We start from the raw sequence: 7,682 nt of genomic DNA, 5'->3' as shown, positions 1-7,682 counted from the left end.
CATTGTTGACAGACATCTCTGATATTCTTGAAGTCTCCGAGCGTAAAGGAACCAAACACACGTCTAGGGCTATTTGATTAATCGTTGTAAATATCTCCGCTCGCTGGTCCTTTGAAAGGTGCAGAAGTTCACATAAACTTTTCACCAACGCGGCTGCTTCCTGGTCTACCGGTTTCTGATTGGTGGTGAAACTGTTGACCTGAGAACGATCATACGGGACGTCAGTCCCCAGTGTTGAAATTTACGGGGCGGGTGAACCGCTCAAATCTGGTATCAATCTGACAAAAAAGTTGAGTATGTTGTTTATCGTCTCCTTCATCAGGTCCATGTTCCTTGTGTGGATCTCCTGAATCCGTGCCAATTCGTCCAACCTTGGAATTTCTTCATTGACTGCGCCATTAGGTGCCGTGTTGGGAGAAGAGACATCACCATTCGCAAGAGTCTGAGTGGAATTTGGGATCGTGGACTCAATTCTAAGACCGACCATCTTCTGGAAATTGGAGTTGCAACCGAGAGATTTAATCTCCCACTGTGGTCGCCAATTGTTTGTGGGTGAAAACTGTTTCTGCTGGTTTTGGTAAATTCGGGTGTGTGGATGAGAAACAAATCTAAACCCTAAACAATGCACTGCACGGGAGTACTTTTGATTCGAGAGATCAATATGTACAATCCTGGCCTAAACCAATAAATGGCCATTTCAGGCTTACTTCGGTCACAAAGTGAAGGAGAAGGGTTGGTATTAGGGAGGGAAGCGAAGAAATTGTTGAGACCAGAATGGTTAATTCTGAAGGTGTGACTGTTTTATGACTTGTATCAGAAAGTTGAACTGGCTTGCGGAATGAAAGCTATCAGTTCTTTGGTGATTTCTGGATACTGTGTTGTTCTCTCACCAAAACTTGTTTTTTGGTGGAAATATATGAAACCTATTTATACAAGTCATAATAAAACGTATCATGGTCTCGTAGGAAGTGGGAATGATTGAGTGATGGAAGTGTGTGTAACCGTCAGAAACCGTGCTTCTATGATGGAGGAAGTGGATCCGTTTACACCCGTTACTTCTTGCCACCATTAACGTCCCGCTCCATGACACTTTCTTGTAATGGGAGTATTGCACGCCGCACGCTTTAAACCTCAAGACCAATACCCTGATGAGTATCCCCAGTTTGCGACATGTTTGATGTCTCGAGCATTTTCGTGGAAAACATGTAGCAGTTTGCTACATGTGACAAGTCAAAGTCAAGAGACTTGCCGCATGAAAATAACATGTGATGCTATTAGGCTCATCTTGGCTGGTCGCCTAAAACTTGCCACAGGCCTGTCAGTTCGGTAGCGAACTTGGACGACCGCTGATGTGTTGTAGAAGTGGTAAATAAGATGTTCGTTTCTTAGACTTGTAGAGATTTGATTTCAGACTCAAATTAAACTAGAAACTAGAATACTCAAATTGAAGTTGTTAGCAATATTATATAGAAAACTGAGACAAAGGATTCTACCATCAACCAATTATCAGTGATTAAATCTAATTAATTTTTATGCAATTCTTTTTCGTTTAAAGTGATTCTAATATGTTGCAAAAATAGATTTTCAAAGAAACAATTGTAAATCCGAAGCATAGAACATCAAAAACTCTAGGCTAAGCATGCTCTATCAAAAGAAATCACAACTGCTCAATTATTAATCCTTAACACAATTTTAACTCAAGGCAAATAATCATAAAAGAATTGCAAAAACATTAAAAATAGAAATTACCACATAATAATTGGAAAAATGGCTTCCTCCGCCGCCTCAGCAATGGGGTTTAGATCCTCATATTAATCACTTGCTCAAAATATTGGTTCACGGCTCAATAGATGATAAAAAGGGTGAAGAGGTATAAAGCTGTGAGTTTGTAACAGATATAATCGTTACAAGACTCGCTGTTACAGAGAAGCCTTAACAGAACTGTTGCGAATTCAAAATAATAGTTACAAAAATTGTGACAAAGATATTGAATTTGAATGGAAAGGTCACGGAATCTGTGACAGTCTTTTCTGTTGTTCAGTGTTCTTCTTCTTCCTCTCGCCTGTGTCTTCTCTGCAGCTTTTCTTTATGCTCTATTATGCTTCTAAACTTCCCCAAAGTGTTCGATAGTAACCCCCAAGATCTCGATACCCCTTTTGTGACCTCCCAGCAAGCGTTTTATACACAACAAGCCAACAAATCCCGAGAATCTTTTCCCTTTTTCTTCTCGGCAAGTCACCGGTGATTTCTTTCCTTTTCTTTCTCTTACACGTCTTCTGTCAATCCGAACCCTCCAAACCTTCTCTTTGATGGAATGAAATCTTGCAGAGGATATTGATCTCCTTATTTCCTCGAGTAACTTCCAAAAATACACACCATTAAAACCCGAGAATAACTTATCTCTGTTTTGTCGAGAAATATGAAAAATCCTCCATATTTTCTTCTCACGCAATATCTGGGCTATCCAATCTTTCCAAAGATGCAATCCAATCCAACAGATGACGTTATATCCCCTCTCTGCACGTAGCATCCAAACAACACCAGAATATATCTTTTTCTCTGTTTTTGCAAAACTCATTATCCGGCCCAACTCGATCGGTTCAAACACTCATACTGACCATGTTTGGCCATAACAAGTACAGCCCATAAGAAATCCACAATTGAATCTCTTTAAAACTCTTCAAACATTTGATCCATAATCTGCAAGTGAATTGTGCACTTTTTCCCGCCAAATTTAATTTTCAGAATGGGAAGAAGATGGTGCCCTGATCCAATAGTCGGGTGCCTTTAATATCTGGGGTGTAAATAGAAAGTAGGTGTCCCTTATCAATTTGGTTACCCCTTATCCAAATGAGGGGTGCCTTTAGTAATTTCCTCCCACGAGCGCAAAAACCACTTTTCGAGCCAGTTTTCCCGCAAAAGCTTATTTCTCCAAAAACACAAAATAATTAAATAAGTATAAATCGAGCACTTAACAATACACATTATTGAGATCAAAATAGACACATAAATGCGTCTATCAAATACCCCCAAACTTATTATTTACTAGTCCTCGAGCAAATCAAATCTAGAAAATAAAATCCTAACTCACTGTCGCAGGCATCGTCAGTTGTATTTAGCGTATGCAACAAGCCTTTAAACCCCTAGGTGTCCCTAGTGGCCGAGTTATAGTCCCGGGAGGGCTTACTAGAGATATACCCACAAAACCTTTACTCCAGACCCTAGCTATCTACGCAGAACCTTGGAAGGAACTAAAGAATCTCCTTGGTTGGCATACTTATTGACTACAGGAGGAAGTGCCCTGATGCGAAATTCCAATTGATGTACACGAGTTTGCACTCAAGCATACTAAAATTCATATATAAGTGAAAAAGCTCTACTCAGATAGTCGCACTATGGACATCAATATCCGGAGTCAACAAATCACATGGATAGATTAAGATATGGATATAGAGAAAAACATAGATGGTTTTGATGTTGACTAGGTGAACGGTGTTTCTCATATCTGTCTGAAGGCCACTGCCAAAATGAACCTATCCTAATGGACTAAGATACTAGTCTGACTAATATCAACACAACTGGCATGTACAAGGGAACCAGTGGTCGATAATCCTAACTCTAGGTCAACACAACTGGCATATACAAGGGTACCAGTGGTCGACTTTATGGAATTAATTTCGGTTGGTCTGATGGTCTGGTCTCAATTTCTTTCTTTCTTTCATAATATTTCTTTTTTCTTTTTCTTTTTCACTTTTTCACTTTTTTTTTCTTCGGTATCTCAATCACTCTATTTCACCCTAGCAGTGGTAACAACTTGAATCGTGAGCCCCACCTAATCACTTAGAGAAACATATTTTAAAAAGAAAACAAAATAAAAACATAAGTGAAAAGGATTCAACGAGATATGGCGAAACTATCATGTTATTTCTAACACCTGAGCTCTGTGCTTTTATGAATAGACTCTTTAGATGTTTCCATCTAATCAGATTGGTTCCTCAACTCCTACAACCAAGATGCTTCCATCCACTTAGATTGGTTAGTGACATCCTTAATAAGCATAAATTTCTAGGCTCTGGAGTTTATTTAGTGCAACTAAAAAGTTTCTCCCATACCCCCAAACTTAAATCTAACATTGTCCTCAATGTTCTAAAGATAAAATTAAAAATATGAACAAGGAGAAACAGTTACCATTTGAAGCAAAAGAGTTAAGGAAAGATATTACTGTGTTGCATGAGCATGGGTTACCTCCCAAGAAGTGCTAAATTTAAAGTCTTCATCCAGACGTCAAATACCCCAAAAATGGCTAATTACCTTTTAAATCATATATCAATAGCCGAAACAACTGTGGATCAGCAATACCAAATAAAACTGCCATAATTACGAGACAGCTGCACCGGATTAGAAAAATAAACAGACAAAGCACAACCTGATCTAAAATTTCTTGCAAGACAACTGGGTTTTTCTGCGGCGCCCATTTGGGCTTCATATGAGTGTCTTCAAAAATATATTTATCCAAACAATGGATCTCTAATGGTTGGATTTCCTCCTGGAAAGTATTAGGAGGATCAGGTTGTGGAGTCGGAAGAGACTCAAGTAATACCTCAGGCATACTAGGCTCGAGTCCCAAGTTAGGGACTTTTAATAAGGGTATTTGACCATCACTACACCCAAACTTAGGGTAGTCAGTATTTTCATACAAACCTCTAACTATGGATTGAATTTCCGGATCCTCGGAGTCTTTAAAATACTCAAGAGCTTCTTCTAGATCATTACCCCCAAACTTAGGGTCAACACTACTCTCCGTAATACCTAGCACTATGGCTTGAATTTCAGGGTACGTAGAGTCTTTAAAGTACTCGAGAGCTTCTTCTAGTTCAACAGTTTGGTCACCTAACTGACTTAATAGACTCTCATCAAATTCATCCAAAGAACCATCCAATAAAGTGTCGTCCCAATTATCCTGAACTAGATCCTGAACTAAAGTGTTGATCATATTCACTTCCTCCAAGTCATCAGAAGGTTGTCTAGTAACATTAAATACATTTGGTTCAGTAGTCATATTACCAAAGGATATGTTCATAAGTACGGTCCTATAGTTGATGACTGCATTAGCTGTGGCTAAAAATGGGCGACCTAAAATTACCAGAATTTGAGCACTAGAGTCCTGAACCGGCTGAGTATCTAAAACAACGAAATCCACCGGATAAATAAATTTATCAACCTCAATCAGAACATCCTCTATGACACCACGAGGTACTTTGACAGACCTATCAGCTAATTGCAAGGTCATTTTAGTCGGTTTCAACTTACCAAGGCCTAGCTGGTTATAAACATGATACGGGAGTAAGTTCACACTAGCTCCTAAGTCAAGTAATGCCTTATCAACTGAGTGATTACCTACCGCACAAGATATAGTGGGGCATCCAGGGTCTTTATACTTAGGGGTTGTTTGGTTCAGAAGGATTGAACTTACTTGACCAGCTAAAAAGGCTTTCTTATTGATATTAAGCTTACGCTTTTGTGTACAAAGATCCTTAAGGAACTTGGCATAAGCATTCATTTTCCTAATTGCTTCTAATAATGGGATGTTGATATTCACCTGCTTATGTTTCCATTATCTCGTTGAAGGTCGGCTCTCTCTTTGTTGGAGCTAACAACTGCGCATATGGGGCTCTAGGCGTAAAGTCTGACCTATGAGGAACCGCGTGTCATCACTAGAAACTTTGTCAGTCTCTTTAGCTAGTGGTTCCTCTTGGTCCTCTTGGGAACTATAATGGGAACTAGAAGGTGGATCTACAGTATGTCCACTATTAGGTTTTGCTACCTTGTTGTCTACCGTTTTTCCGCTCCTAAGAGTAATGACGGAATTTGCTTGAGCATATGTTTTATCTCCCTTGGGATTAGGATTGATTTGACCAAGGAACCTTCGATTCTCTCTTTCACTTAGAGTCTTATCTATTTGACCTACTTGAAGTTCTAACTTAGCAAGAGTCTGGGCATTATTTTCTAAACTCTGACTGGTTTCTTGTTAAAAGCTAAAGTGGTTGTTTGATAGCATTTCATGGTTGTTTGCTAGCATGGTAAGAGTTTTCTCTAAACTAGACATTGTATTCTCTGGAGGGTTTTGGAAATGGGTTGGACCTGAAGAGTTCTTATTATAACCAAAACCTGGGGGAGCTTGAGAATTACTAATCTGACCTTGATTCTGACCCTGAGACCATGACAAATTAGGATGCTTTTTCCAACCGGAGTTATAGGTCTCTGAATATGGGTCAAATTTTTTACGGTTTTCAAATCTAGAGTTGTTATAAAGAGCATGGGATTGCTCTTCACTAATTTGTCCTTCCCAAAATGAGTTATTGGGATCTATTCCACAACTAGAGACTTGAGAGGTTCTAAACCTATCACCATTTTCAACAAAAAACTTATGTTTAGATTGATTTAATTCTAAAGCTTCTAACCGTCTAGCTAAGGCAGCAAACTTAACATCAGACTCAAAGCTTGAGTCTACCATATTGGTGCTATTTCTATTTACCAAAAGTCTTTTCGGGGGTTCAACACATGATTCCCACTGTTGGGATTTGTCAGCTACTTCTTCTAAAAAGGAATAAGCTTGATCAGCAGTTTTATTTAAAAACCCTCCAGCACATAATGACTCAACCAAGGATTTGGTCGAGTAGTCTAACCCGTCAAAAAGAATTTACACTAATTTCATTTTTTTCAAACCCATGATGGGGACACTGCGCCAAGAGATCATTGAATCTTTCTAAAAACCTATAAAGAGACTCTCCTTCTTGTAGCATATTGGCACTAATTTTCTGCCTAATAGACGAGGTTTTATGTTTTGGGTAAACTTTTGGAAGAACACAAAAGTGAGTTCATCCCATGTTATTATGGACTCAGATGGTAAATTATTTAGCCAAGATTTAGCTTTATCTCTTAAGGAAAGAGGAAACAATCTAAGTTTTAAAATTTCATCACTAAGGTCTTTAATTTTAACTGTTCCACAAATTTCCTCAAAGTCCCTTACATGAAAGTATGCATTCTCATCATCTTTCCCTAAGAATACAGGGATCATCTGAATATATAGTACTAGGTTTCAACTCATAATTAGCCGAAGAGGCTGGTAATCTTATGCACGATGGTCGGGTGGACCTAGTTGGGTACATGTAATCTCTTACAGTTGTCATTGCTTGTACTATCAGAGTACTAGGGATATTTTCCTCACTGTGAGAATAACGTCCAAAAACAGGACTCTCTAGATTAAGGTAGTCAATATTCTTGTTTCCTAAAATATCACTTCTAGGTTTTTCACGCATAAACCGTCCTAGAGCGTCTCTCTTACGTTCTGGCATACAAGAATTCAACCAAAAATTGTGCACATGCAAATGCAAATGCTGGGCTCACTAATTTAGGTAAGCTTGGGTTACCTACAACAAAATATACCCAAAGTTACGAGGCTGAGGTTTGTGGCATTTCGGATGATAACGCCCAGAGGGTTCACCGTACTAAACCACTTGTTTTCCTAAAATCGGTGCCTAACGAAGATGCAATCGGTGTGTCCATGTTTTTTTTTAAGGAATAATAAACAAGCAACAAAATAAAAGAAAATTACAAGTCCAAAATAAGAAGAAAAAAAAAGTCCAAATAAACTAATATCTTCGGTTTCCTCACTTTTTTTG

This window comes from Papaver somniferum, chromosome 9 (assembly GCF_003573695.1).
Source record: "Papaver somniferum cultivar HN1 chromosome 9, ASM357369v1, whole genome shotgun sequence".
Lineage (NCBI taxonomy): Eukaryota > Viridiplantae > Streptophyta > Magnoliopsida > Ranunculales > Papaveraceae > Papaver > Papaver somniferum.
The sequence above is the reverse complement of the archived record's forward strand: the minus strand, read 5'-3'. Positions refer to the sequence as shown.